The sequence below is a fragment of the Scyliorhinus canicula genome, chromosome 13 (assembly GCF_902713615.1).
Source record: "Scyliorhinus canicula chromosome 13, sScyCan1.1, whole genome shotgun sequence".
In the NCBI taxonomy this organism is placed as follows: domain Eukaryota; kingdom Metazoa; phylum Chordata; class Chondrichthyes; order Carcharhiniformes; family Scyliorhinidae; genus Scyliorhinus; species Scyliorhinus canicula.
Genome location: NC_052158.1, coordinates 83,898,783 through 83,914,081, shown reverse-complemented (window position 1 = coordinate 83,914,081; position 15,299 = coordinate 83,898,783).

Below are 15,299 nucleotides of genomic sequence, written 5' to 3'. Positions count from 1 at the left end.
AAGACTGCCCTGTGTCATACAAAGTCAAGACCAGGGAAAGGACTATAAAAAAGCGCGTGAACTATCTCAGGAGTAGTGATCCCTCTACTGCGGATACTACTCCGGATAAGGTAACACCCTCAACATCCTTGGAAACTACCTCCAGGCAGGGCATTCAACCTATGATACTCCCAAGAGTCATCTCACAAGAGGACTAAGACTGAATTGATGAACTTACAAATTGGCGTTCATGGTGGCCCTTCAGTGGCCCTTCAACACTTAGCTAGGAAGCAGTGTTCCTCCATCCACTTCACGCCCCCAGATCCGACTCCACTGATGGTGGACTTATGGCATGAAGAGGTGAAGGAGGCCTCATTGTCACAGGAGCGAGGGGGAGGATCTGGATTTGGGTGGGGTGGAGGGATGTGACAACCCTCATGAGGACCGCTCATCGCTCTCCCCATGAGGTTCGTCAAGTACAAGTTTCCATGGTAACGGCCGAAGGCCCATCCAGCTGGAACACGTTTTCGAGCCCTTTAAATACTGTCCCAGAAACCCACGGCCATGGTTCTGCAGCCAGACAACAGAGAATCCCGCTAGTGGAGAATCCCGCCCAATAACCTCTGCCATTCTTCAAGGGAGGTGTTTTGAGGATGACAGCAGATTTAAAGGTAAGCGGGATGACACCTGAAGTGTGAGGACCATTTACAATGTCGACTAAAATGGGGACTGGTGGGTAAATTGGGTGATCAGCAATTTAATGGGATGAGGATTGAGGGAATAGGGGATCGATCTCATAGACAAAATAAACTCAGAGACAACATGAGGGTGGATGGGGAGAAAAAAATGTTATTCAGGGATAGGGCATGATGGGAACTTTAAAGAAAGTTTGGCAAGATTGGCTAGTGAAAGGGAGGAATGTGACAGAGGCTGCTAATTGAATTGTCTCGATCTTAGCGAGAAAAAAAGACCACGAGGTCCTCACTCGTTATTGGAGGTGTGGGTGGAAAAGACAGGGAAGATGGATTTGAGAATTTTAAATGAGAGATGAGGTGGGTAGACCAAGGTGGGATGATCAAAGACAGAGATGGTACCAGAGGTGTACGGCGGGGTCTGGCCAGGGTATGATTTAGTGATAAGAGTTACATCACCTTTGGGCAGGGGAAGTGAAGACATTTGCATGCTCTTCACCACACATTCTGGATAACTCAGAATGTTGTCCATATTCTGATCAAAAGAAAAAGACTATGGCTATGCTCTGTGTATGTAAAAAAGTAACATAGATGATCAAACTTGAATATTGATTAGTATTTAGGGTTAGGAATTTTTTTTAAGAAAAATAACACATTCACAAATGGACCACATGTGGATCATGGTTTATAATTCATAAATGGAAGAAATTTTATTTGGGATTTTAATTGTTTCCTCTTCAACCCCCTTGCCTTCCAAAAATGCAACTGCCATTTGGGAATTTTTTGAAAAAAAGCAAAAAGCAAATGCTGGAAATGTGACATAAAAACAGATAATACTGGAAAAGCTCAGCAGGTACTGGCAGCATCGTTGGAGAGAGAAACAGAGTTAATATTTGGAATTTATTTGACTCTTCAGTCACAGCCCACAATGTTTGCAGGGCAAACTGCTAATTGGCGGGGTGGGGGTTAGTTGACCAGGCAATTAGCAGCCACAGGTGCAGGAATGGGGTAGAACTAAAGAGATGCAGGCAGGCGCCATGCATATAAACATATTAAGGCAGCCATTGCTCTATATCATTTACAGGAGAAAATGCAAGCACCATGGATCAAGTAAGTGCAGCAGAGACTCAGCACCTGGAATAGGCCTGAACATAGAACATCCAGTGCAGAAGGTGGCCATTCGGCCCATCGAGTCTGCACCGACCCACTTAAGCCCTTACTTCCACCCTATCCCCGTAACCCACAAACCTCACCTAACCTTTTTAGTCACAAAGGGCAATTTATCATGTCCAATCCACCTAACCTGGACATCTTTGTGCTATCCGCTTGTGCTACCGTGCTACCCTGCTCTTTGATTCTCCTTTACTGATCTCAGGGTCGTTCTGGAGGCTAGGAAAGAAGAGGAAGGAGACCCTCTTTCCAAAGGAGAAGACCTTCAGTTTGTTAAGACCAACAGCATCAGGAATATGGTGCAGAGAAACTGGACCCAGTGCTGGAAAATGTTTACTGACTTCTGGCAAGATCAGGGTAATGTCAGACCTTGATGAGAAGTCTCTGGGAATTCAGCTACATCGAATTATTCCTGATGTTGGCAGTATCCTGATGAGACCGCCACTATGTGTGCAGCTGGACCACCTCTTAATTCTGCATCTTCCTTCTCTTCCATCTCCTGCTCTCCTCTTCCTCAGATAAGCTGCATTGTTCCTGTCACTCACCTGCTTCAAGATCCACACCTCTCTGGAAGTCTATGGGAAAGCATTGCAGACCACAATGCACAAGACCATTTCAGCAGTGAACTGCAGGGTATTATTCAACTGATCCAGGTGTCAGAATTGCAGCTTCTGAAGCCTCATGCCCTACACTATGGTGGTTCCCTCGTACGAACCAGTAAAGTCAATGTGTAGACATTGCCAAGGCATTTTAGACCACTCCCATGAATGCAATGTGGACAATGGTGGTGTGTTCCTTTGCCCCGCACGTGACTGGTACAGTTCTGCTTTTTCCTCTATCTGGGCATTGATTCCTGGCAACCAAAAGTAGCTCCGTGCAAGTTCCTTCGTTCAAACTACACCTGGGTGTCCTTCATGTAATTGTTCCAATACATTTTGTTGCAAGTTTGGTAGAAGTATTACCCACATCCCCCAAAGCAGGCATCCGCCCTGTACTATTAACTCGAGTTTTCTGAAAATATAGGGCTTTAATTCAGGATGCATTCCCACTATCCTCCCCTTTAATACCATTTCCTGTATCAGTCCCAGCACAGGATTATTTCTGTTATGTCACTGGACCTGAGCTACAGTCACTGGGACGTGTTCTATCTGTGCACAATAGAAGATATTTTCATTACTGAGTGGCATCTAACCAACAGGCAAAGGCAAACGTGGCAATTCATCAACATTGGCATGGCTCTCTGACTGATGGTATTTTATCTTTAAGGAATGTGCAGATAATGTTAAAGACCATCGTTGGAGTCTACTTGCTGTCAATGAAGGAATACTTCTATGTTGCCCAAAAATAGCTTTTAAAGGCCTATGATCCATCAATAATGTGAAGTGATGACCATAGATGTATTGCCAAAATTTTATCACACCAAAAATTATACTCAATGAATCCTTCTCCAACTGGGCGTAATTTGATTCAGCGCTTGTTAAGGTACCTGACGCAAAAGCTAATGGTCTTTCTTCCCCTGAAGGTAGCACTGATGTTTGAAAGAAATCATACTGATCTTACCTGACACGAAGACCATGAGCTGGATTCTCCGCCCCGCCGTGCCATATTTCTATTTCACCCCGCCGGCAGGATGCTCCATTAAGCCGGCCGGTCAATGAGGTTTCCAATTGTGGGGCAGCCCACGCCATCCAGAAACCCCAGGGCTGCCGGCAAAATGGAGCATCCTGCCGGCAGAGAATCCAGCCCCATGCATCTGAAAGTATTTCAATGTGGCTTCTAAGTAATTGTACCAGTAATTAGCATTTCATCAAGGGAATAATGTACTCCCTGTAAACCAATAGGGAACGGGTCCATGGACCATTAAAATAAAGCGAGTGCTAATATTATTCCAAATGGTAATCTCATATAGCAGAAAAGGCCTTTATGTGTCATGATGGTGAACAGGGGTTGAGATTCAGCTGCAACATTCATTTATATGGGTGGGCCTGCAATAGGTCGATCTTGGTGAGCTTCTGTCCTCCTGCTAGGCCAGCAAACAAACCCTCAATCATAGAAACAAATTCTCAATCAATGGCAGCAGGTATTGATCCGTGCATAGACCTGGATTGATGGTTATTTTAAAATCTCCACAGATGCTGTCCAGCTTCATTACAGGCACAATGGAGGTTGCCCAGTCACTAGTAGTGATGAGTTCCAAGACTTCGGTATCCATAAGCTCATTAGTTCATGTTCTACCTTTCGATGTATAGCGTAGGGTACTGTTCTAGCCTCGAGACTCTTAGGCTGGCTATTTTGCTTGATCTTTAATGGCACGTACTCCTTTCAAGGACCTTAGTGTAACCTCAAGTACACTGCTGTATTTTTCTAAGATGGTCTGTAAGTCCATCTTGAAATCAATTAAGCTGTTCACAGCACTCTAATTCGATCTCATCTTTTCCAGCAAAGTTCGACTAAAGAGATAGAAAACTTCCTTGGACAATATGGAGTGGCAGCTCCGCAGTTTGCCCACTTAACTCTACTTTGGCTATGATGTATTCTCTTAGAGGCACCATTTTCTTGGTGTATGTCCTCAGGATGATATCTGCTGGCTTTAATGATGGGTGATTCAATTTTCCCTCATATAGCTGTCCACTTAATTTTGGAACTATTCAGAACTGATGTGGTTCACCTTGAACTGAAACTACATATAACTTCAATTCTTCATCAGAATGATGTGCTGTGTCTTCATTGTTATTATTACTATTTTCTTCAACATTATGAGTTTTCTTGAATTTGTTTTGTTTCTTCCTTTAAATGTGTTCTGTGTTTTCTTGCAACAAAGAAACTTCTCTGGAGAAACTGCTTTATTCCAACAAGCTCTTGTGCGGCCACATCTGCCACAATTTTTGTATTGACTATCCTGCTCCAGTAATCCGCCTGTGAATGGCTCATTTTTGCATAGTGGTGAGGCGTCTGTTGCTGGGTAGACTTTCTCTGGGCAACAATCAGTTTATGGATCCTTATGCCTGCTCCGAGCTGAGGAACCTCCTTAGCAGCAAGGCCCATTGGCCATAATATCTTCGAAAAGCTTCTTGGCTAGGATATAACAGTGGAATTTCTCTGCATGTGATTTCTAGTTTCCTGAGGCTTCCTCAAATGAACTCATTGTGACAAATTTCCTGCCATTTTTTCAGGGGTATCGGAATGCTCTCACAAATATATAAATATTTATATAAATATATAAATATATATATAAATAGTAAGAAGTCTTATAACACCAGGTTAAAGTCCAACAGGATTGTTTCGAATCACTAGCTTTCAGAGCACTGCTACTTCCTCAGGTCCTATATTAATGGTCTAGTCAATTGTAGCAGCTTGCCATGCCAGAAACATTTTCTCTTTGCCTCATCTTGCCTCTATGTCTTACTCTCCAACACATGTCTAACTCTGCTGTCTGAACTCCTCAGAGTGCCAAGTAAGGTATGGACCTTTCCTTTTGAATTTTTGCCCAATAACCTTACCGGTCTGATGCCAGGACTGGGGTGCGACCATTGACCTACTTTTGATCTGCCTCAATGTCGACCATCAAAAGCTTTGATTTTCTTTTTCTCTTTGGAAAATAATTTTTCTTCTGATCCGTTCCTTGTCGCCAGCTTTCTTTTTATCCTGTTGTGTGCTGTACTTACAGAATAAAAGAATGGAAACACTGAAGCAAGTGGGTTCAATAATGCAATAATCAACAGAGGTTTATCAGATGGTTGATCTAGACTGCCAGAAAGCCTGCGAAGTAGCTAATGACGCCACGGACTATCATATGAATAAACCTTTAAAGTGAGCATGCAATAATGCAACAACAACCCACATATATAACAGATATGGCCTCCATTAACTCCCTGCCTCGCGTCCTGTTTCTCTGACCTCCTCCTGGGTGTCAGCCTCTGCTGCTGAAGATGTTGACCCTCATCATCACGGGACTTAATATCTGATGATCGTGCTTCCATTACCAGCTATTGATTTCCATACACTTAGTTGGTCTCTCAATCTTGTCTGGAAACCCAAAGCCCTCCTCTTATATTCCCACGGTGTCAGGAGGGTGATGGCCCCTGCCTTGCCCCAAGTGTACAGACCACTCTCCTAGCATGGAGCACTCTCCCTGCAACCTCTACAGGGATGTTGACTAAGTGTCCCTCTCAGCTTTGCTTCCTTTCATGGACGCACCTCATTTCATGATGCGGCCACAATTGACTCCCTGCTGTACTACCACCTCCATCCCTGGCCCATCCCTAACCCAGCATCCAACGCACGCCCCCCCCCCCCCCCCCTTCCACTATCCCCACAAACCCTATCCCAAGCTGGCCCTCAATGAGCTTACAACAAGCTCATTTACTATGCTAATTGGCATCATTTCAAAAACAGGCATGTTTCCAGATCCTGCCTTGCCCCACTCTTAGGAAGATCGCCGTCAGCAGAAATGATGATGAGAAATCGGCACATGAACCAGCTTGCTATATTTAGCACCCATGTGCCTCTGTTCCTGCCTCTATTGGGCCTAACATTTCTGCTCTGGTTGACACTGCAACCTTAGTATTCACATCATCATGACAGAACACCTCCTTTGGCTGTTATACCATACCACATTAGAAAACAACAAGAATTTTTCTATTTCTGGTGAAATTGTAAGCGTGTTGTTAAAAAGTAGTCTTCCACATCAGGTGTAATATTACTTGGCATATGCCCATACATCTACCTTATCAATAATTACTACTTGAACATAGTCTTGGCATATTCTGTAAAGTGCTTGGCATATTCTGTAAAGTGCTTCGGTTAAATATTTAAAGACAGTACAATCAAATAGTATCCAGCTTGCATTGTCAATGAACAATTAGTTCAATGAGCAATTAATATCATCAGAAATATACTATACTTTCTATAACAGAGTCATTTTCACAACTAGATGGGATGCTTTAATTTTATATTGTACAAAGGCAGACATGAAATGCTGTTCGAAGTATATTTTTTATGTATTTTCATCAAAAATGAACAATCTCACCTCTAATTAGTGATTTTAAACAAGCAATAAATCAACAATAAGAGGACCGCATTTTTTGAGTTTCACATAGGGAAACAAGTCAAGCTTTGTGATGCAATAAGGAAAGAGTTGAGATTTTTTAAATGGAGGTCTCATAAAGGAGTATTAACCACCATGTGCTAAATTGTGTGAAAGTGTTTTTGCTCGTCTCTCAAATTAGAAAAACTGCTGGATTTATTATTTAAATGTATGTTCTCAGGAGGGGAAGGCAATTATTATTTCAGTTTTGAAAATAATCTACACCACACCCTAGGGCCCGAAATGCTCTTTCATTTGACATTAGTCCTGATTAAAATGCAATTTGCGTTCCTGGACATAAATTATCCTCTGGTTATATCAGAGATGGTAATCGCTTTTTTACTATAGCTTGTACGAAAGATAAGACAAGTTATATGCCTATGCTTTGATCTGTGATATAAATAATACACATTGAATAACCAACCTGTGACCATAATGCATCCGTTATGAAGGTCTTAGTCATACCAGTGGGCTTTAAATATTGTGGAATTTCCATTATGTGCTATTTATAAAGGCAGATTAGCTGGCATTCAGGAAATAGTAAATACATTTAGACTTTAATAAAAAGGAGATTAACTACCCTAGTGCATTATGCAGGTTGCATTCGAAACTTTAATTATTCTCTTTGGGAGCCACATAGGGAACTGTTTCTTGTGTCTTTGCTGTAAGTGCTCGAGCCGTTGAACGGGTGACTTTTATGCCAAAGATGTTTATAAAAGGCAGAAAGTAAATGCACAGAATCTGTGTGGAGCATAAAATATTCTAAATTTTACAATTTAAATGTGCAAGACGTCCTGCATTTTATTGAAAATATATCTGACATTATTTCCAAACAAAAAAGTAAAAAATAGAATATATGGTTTAAAATGCATACATGTAACCACAAAATATAACATGAAATGCCTGATACAACTGGTGAACAGGCATCAGAATCTGTTATGCAATTCTCTCTCTGTAAAGTCTTTATAACACATGGACAAAGTTTTTTTAATTTAGAGTGCAATTAAGGGACAATTTAGCATGGCCAATCCACCTAACCTGCACATCTTTGGGTTGTGGGGTTGGAACCCACGCAAACACGGGGGGGAATGTGCAAACTCCACACGGACAGTGACCCAGAGCCGGGATCGAACCAGGGACCTCTTCGCCGTGAGGCAGCAGTGCTAAGCACTGCGCCACCGTGCTGCCTCACACATGGACAAAGTTAGCCAAATTTTAAATTTTGTTCAGAGAAAGCTAGCTTATTTCACTTTGAGGAGGAAACAGAATTGCAAACTTGTACTCGATCTCCCTTGGTTTCTGTCTGTCTGTATGCTATTATTAATTCCCATCTGCTAGCTCAGTAGTGACAATACGCTTGAGTGAATACATTCTCCAATGATCATCTGAACTAGTCTGGTCACTTCAGTTGTCTGTACCTCTTTTTTGCAGCAAGTCACTCTTCATATTTTCCATCCATGCTGCCTAGTTTCCTGATCTTCGTGTTTTAAGTACCTCTGTTTTGAAGGCCATAAAAGATATTCTGGTTGTGCTTGAATCATGGCCAAATCATAGCAGTCACTAATCGTGGATTTTCTACGTAGTTATTGTTTCTTCTAGCTGCCAAATGCTACTGTGCTTTCTGCCATCTTAAAGGTTATCCCTATTAGTACTGGATTTTCTAACCATTGCACGATGATATATCAATAAGGGGCAGCCAAATCACACAAAATAGTTAATTAAGGTTCCAGCATCAGAAGGCGGCAGGTTTCAAGTTGTCTCCAATTGGTAAACCCAACCTCAATGTGAAGAGAATCATGTTCTACACTTCACTCGCTAATTATTTGACACCTCATTGTCTGATTATGGTTTCCTCTCTATCTGTGTCATTTTTCACATATCGCTACATATCTGACTCCAAGGTCCTGCATTGACATGTTCTGCAGCAAGGTTTGACCATAATTTAAGATTAGTGTCATTTTTGAGCGCATGTTCCAGGTGGACCTGGTTTCCATCCTTTACTGTCTGTGCTGGCCTTTTGCAACAGCCAAGGGCCCACTTTGTGTTTATCCACCAATGCTACACAGATACTAGGAGCACTTTTAGATATATTAGAGGCTGTTTGAATGCATTTCCCTTAACTGAGTGGCTTGCGGGCAGTATGGCGGCACAGTGGTTAGCACTGCTGCCTCTGAGGAGCCGGGTTCGATCCTGGCCCAAGTCACTGTCCGTGTGGAGTTTGCACATTCTCCCTGTGTCTGCATGGATCTCACCCCGACAACTCAAAAGATGTGCAGGGTAGGTGGATTGGCCACGCTAAATTGCCCCTTAATTGGAAAAAAACCTGAATGCTTGTCACACTGTTTCAGAGTGCGGTTAAGAGTCAACCATGTTGCTGTGGGTCTGGAGTCACAAGTCGACTAGAGCCGAGAAGGACGGCAGATTTCCTTCCCTAAAGAACATTAATGAACCAGAAGGGTTTTTATGATAGTTGATAATGGTTTATAGTCACCTTTGCTGAGACTCGCTTTTCAATTCCAGATTATTAATTGAAGTTAAATATCACCAACTATTGGGGTAGGACTTGATCCCTTGTCCCCAGAATATTAGCTGTTAGGTATTGGATGACCGGCACAGTGATATTCACATAACACTACCGCCTACCCCGATATCTACCTGAATGTACCAAGTGTCATTAACAATTGTTACAATATAGTTAGAGAGCAGTAATTCCTTATTTATTGGCGACAATGTTTAAAATCCCAGTTACCCATTATGAGAATAAAGTCGCAAGATTCCATGATTTTAAACAAGCAAAATAAACTTCACTTCACAAAGTCGGCTGAACAAAACAATCTGCAATATATATCTTATTCTCCAACAGAATTAACAAGACGTAAATACGAATTAACAGGAAAAATGTGGTCGAACACACGATACTGCATCTCATATGAAATAACAGATGCAACCAGATTGCTTAATTTCTCAGCAGAACATGCAGACATCAGTGGTCACTGTGAATTACAAAATCGAGTTAAAATTCTGTCTCCCTTATGAGGGATTTCAATTCTTCACACCTGAAAATCGTAAAGGGGCGGGATTTTCCGTCGGCCAACCCAGAAATCAGGAGAGGCGAAGAATCAGCCTTGTTGCCGAAATCATGGCCGGCGCCAGGTTCACGTTGAATCGCAATTCTCTGGTGCCTCGACAGTGGCATCAATGTCTTCTACTCCACATCTACAATAAATGCCGTTTTCATATCATTAGCGGGCCTGACCCGATGCTCAGGCAGTGTGCATCTTGGTACACTCGGCGGTTCCTGGCCTCTTCAAGGTGCCATCCCCTGGCTGGGGCTGCTGGCTCCTTAGTAACAGGGATTATCCTCTGCAGTCGTGGCTGAAAATGCCTATCGGGAAGCTGTGGGGTGTTCTGTTTTCTCCTGCCTGCACTTATTCAGGCCTTCTACGGGGTCACCTCTATTATAACCGATCGCGTCTAGGATCGCCATGTGCATCTCTGCAAGGGTGCCTCCTCCTACATTCTGTGGGTCGGGAAGGGCTGCTACAACAGAAGGGTCTAAGCTTAAAACTGTGAGCTTCACTTGCTCTCGCTCATCCAGGCCGTACATGGTCGCCTGCTGCTTCACTCTAGCAAAGAATTGGTGGAGGTCTAAGGTGGGGAGGAACGGTGTGATCTTTTTGCATGCATCCCGTAATTGGGTCACGGTTAAGGGGGTTGTGTAAAGGAATTCCGCGTCTCCGTCCGCTGCCACTCTGCGGTGGGTGGTGACTGGATTCATGGGTGCGTGATCTATCTGCTCTGTGGGGGTCGGGGTGCTCTTCTCTTTTGGGGCTTTCCTCGCGCACATGTTCCCTGTACATATCTATGCGCTGTCTCATTTAGTTCTTGCCAATCAGGGCCGTCTTCTTCATCTAACTGGGATCCAAAGGTGCTTTGAAACCCATTTTGGACTGAAAGCAGAGACTACAGTTCTGCAATCTGCTTCCGGCACTTTGCGTGATCCACTGAGCTTTGTCTCTGCTCCGTGGTGGCAGCATGGAGTGCTCTTAACGTTGCTTTTAAATCACTGCACTGCTTTTGCAATGCCTCTACCTGTTTCTCTGTCTCTTCTCTTACCAGGTCTGCACGCTGTGTGTCCTGATTGGCCTTATCGTATTGGGTTTGGAAGCTACTCAGGTGCGCTAGTCAAGACTGGTGTTCCCTCTTGGCATCATCCACCTCTCTGTCCTTTGCTGCCAACTCCCTTTTTAATTCTATATTCTCTTTCTCGATCTCACTAACATCGACTTTACTCATTCGATTCCTCTCACCTATCTCTTTGCGGAGCATCCGAATGACCTCCTTTGTGCCTCACAATTGTGCCAGACAGGACACAATTGCCATCGGCTTGCGAGCTTTCCCTAAGCTCTTCTTATGGATTTCGCTCAGGTTCTCCCACCAAGTATGTCCTATACTCTCGGGACCTGTTTCCTCATTTGAACAAAAGTCACTCCAAAGGGGCCATCCCTTCCCTTTGAGGTACTTTCTCAATTCAACTTCCCAAACGGGACACTGACCTACTCTGCTGGTCACTGCGACCACGAATTCTTGAGGGTTCATAAGGCGTTCCTTCATTGCCATTCTTCCTATCTGTGCTCTCTTTTAAATTTGGAACAAGGGATACTAAGGCAGTGCTGCAAATACGGGTACGGCTTTCGCTATTTTCCGGAATACAAATTCCCGACAGCAACAAAATCTACCAGGTTTACCTTATAGCCCTGTTAGTATGCATGCATTGACACACTTCCGAATTCTGTAGGATTGATCAGAACTGCTTGAACACTTGTGGTTATTTCTGTTCCCAATTGGATTCTAATTTCAAATTTTCGGGTTCTCTTGGAGTGGGGGTGCCACTTCTAAGTCGAGTCCTGTCAGAGTTCGCCAATAAATGTTGCTCGTTGTGCTTTACTTAATTTGCTCTGTTTAATCACCTTGCTCTAGAGTCACCAGGTATCTTTATGATACCACCACGAGGTTCAAGTTCAAGTGCTGATCAGTAACTCAATACACCAGTTAGTAAGTTTCAAATCAAAACACATTTATTATATACACAGTCAATCACTACTCATGCATAAAACTCTACTTACTAGACTATCTTTAACACTAAAAGGCCAATACTTAGCTTGGGAAATGGCCCACCAGGTCAGGGGAACAATGGCCTTTCGTTCGATTCTGAGACTGCAGACTTCAAGTTGGTATGGACTAGTAGCTAGGAGCGCCTATCTCATAGCGTGCATTGACTGGACACTTACTTGGTTGGTGCAGCTGCTAGGCAGGTCTCTCATTGTTGAGAGTCACGGTCAAGAGTTGTTTCGAGCTGCTGAGACCCCAGGGGTTTTGCGCCCTTTTGGGCGGACCCCGGACTTGGTTCTAATTGATTGGACTAAGTTCCGACCATTTGAATCGATTTCGCCAATACTGGAGCTGTTCCCTGATCGCTGGGCGGTTCCTATGTGTCCGTTGGCCTTCCTTTGTCCTGGCTCCGGGAGTCTGGTTTGGTCTCGATTGCTCTTAATGTTTCCAATTGTTTCCGGGGATCGCTCATTAATATGCAGATTTCAGTTACCACGTTTCTGGTTTCAGTTCTGTCTGGGTTTCTGCAAGTCCTAATACACAGGAAACCTTGTACCTGCTTGTTTCCCTGTATCTGATCAGGTTTCCCTGCATTCATAGCAGACATCCATTTTGGAATCGGGAACTGGCCAACCCAGGTGGCTACAATTTCCAATTTTTGAAGCTGGAATTCTCTTTCTCTCTCATGTTCCATTGCTCTCTCCTTTCTCCCTCTATTTCTTCATCCCCTTCTCTCTGTCTTTCCTGAAATTCTAGCGCATCCTGAGCTTTCCCAGCTCAAATTTGACAAGGTGAAGGGATTTGGATTCTGGGTTAATCCCTTCATCTACCTGTTCTGTCAAATGTGTGAGATCCAAAAGTTCTACCAGCAACTGCATCAGTTCACTTCTCTCCACTTTCCTGGGAAAGTTTAACTATACCTCCCAAGCTACAGCTTGCTAAATTCTAGACTCTGGAACCATTCCTACAGATTGGGGGGGGGGGGGGGGGGGGGGGGGGGGGGGGAGGCAAATGAAACCCCAGTGTTTAAAAAGGAAGGGAAAAAAAAGGAGAATTACAGACCAGTTAGCCTGACGTGGTAACAGAGCATTTGGAAAGCATTAACAGGATTGGACGAAGCCAGCATGGGTTTATGAAACGCAAATTACGTGTTTTTTGAGGAAGTAAGGGAGAACCAGTGGATGTTGTGTGTTTGGACTTGCAGAAGGCGTTTGATAAGGTCTCTCATAAGAGGTTAGTGAGCAAAATTAAAGCACATGGAAAGGGGGTAATAGAACATAGAACATAGAACAGTACAGCACAGAACAGGCCCTTCGGCCCTCAATGTTGTGCCGAGCCATGATCACCCCACTCAAACCCACGCATCCACCCTATACCCGTAACCCAACAACCCCCCCTTAACCTTACTTTTATTAGGACACTACGGGCAATTTTAGCATGGCCAATCCACCTAACCCGCACATCTTTGGACTGTGGGAGGAAACTGGAGCACCCGGAGGAAACCCACGCACACAGGGGGAGGACGTGCAGACTCCACACAGACAGTGACCCAGCCGGGAATCAAACCTGGGACCCTGGAGCTGTGAAGCATTTATGCTAACCACCATGCTACCCTGCTGCATGTATTAGAATGGATCAAGAATTGGTTGACAAACAGGAAATACTGGACATAAATAGGTATTTTTCTGAGTGACAAGCAGTGTCTAGTGGGGCCGCAGGAATCAGTGCTTGGACCCCAGCCATTGTTTAAATATATAAACAATATATTTAAATTATCTGAATGATGGAACCAATTGTAACATTTCCAAGTTTGCTGGTGACATGAAACTGGCAGGGTTGTGAATTGTGAAGAGGGTGCAAGGAGGATTCAAGGAGATTTAGACAAGTTGAGTGAGTGGGCAAACACATGCAGTACAGCCTGGCTAAATGTGACGTTATACACTTCAGTGTGAAAAACAGAAAGGAAGAGTATTACTTAAATGGGAAGTGTGGGTGCACAAAGAGAACTGGGTGTCCTTGTGCACCCGTGAATGAACGTGGAGAGGCAGGTGCAGCAAGCAATTTGGAAGGTAAATGGTATGTTGGCCTTCATTACAAGAGGATTTGAGTTCAGAAGTAAGGTTGTCTTACTGCAGTTATGCAGGGACTTGGTGAGACCACACCCAGAGTATTGTGTGAAATGCTTTCTTAGGTTTCCCCACCTAAGAAAGGATATGCTTGCCACAGAGGGAGTGCAGCAGAGGTACAGTAGACTGATACTAGGGTTGGCGGACTGCCCTATGAGGAGAGATTGGTTTAACAGGCCTGTATTCACTGAAATTTAGGAAGATGAGAAGAGATCTGATTGAAACATATACAATGCTAACAGGGCTGGACAGACTAGATGCAGGGAGGATGTTTTCCCTGGTTGGGGAATCTAAAACCAGGGGACACAGTCTCAGGATACGGGGTAGACCATTTCGGACTGAGTTGAGGAAATATTTTGTGACTCAAAGCGGAGTGAACATGTGGAATTGTCTATCACAGAAGAAGTCACTGAATATATTCAACAAAGAAGTAGTTTTTTTTAGATGTTAGTGGCATCAAGGGTGTGCAGAGAAAGCTAGATAATGGCATTGAGATAGAGGATTAGCCATGGTCATGTTTAATGGTGCAGCAGGCTTGAATGACCTACCCTATCTCTAGTTTCTAGGTTTCTATGCTACAGCTTTGAGATGCTCTGTGCTGTGGGATCCTCATGTTCCACCAGCCGGACTTCCTTGCCTGATCGACATCTGGGCATCTAGAGATGACGTTTCTGTCGAGTTAGGGAAAAAGGAATTTGCTGCGGTTGGTTAGTGCAGTGTTATTCAAACTTTTTTTACGTGACCCACTTTTCTCAACTTTTACCGACCTTCGTGACCCATGCCGGCCGACCTGCTTATTCCTCACAATTCCCTTGAATGAGGTTCAAAGGAGGAGAGGGCAATGCGCATATCAGGTTCAGACATCAGCCAGTTCCTTTGTGCCATCTTCATATTTACGAAATCGGAAAATCCAACCTTGCACATGTAGGTCGTAATGAAAGACAATAGCAACAAAATGCATGTTTTACTCATAACTGGGAGATGCTATATCAGAATGCGAACAGCCTTATGGGCTTTTGGCAGGTTCTTAATATGGTATCACAGGCCAGCTCCAGCATTGCAATCTTTTCATTTGGAGTCAGCTCTAAGTTAATAACTGACTCTGGGGTCTCAACCTCAAAAATAATTGTTCAC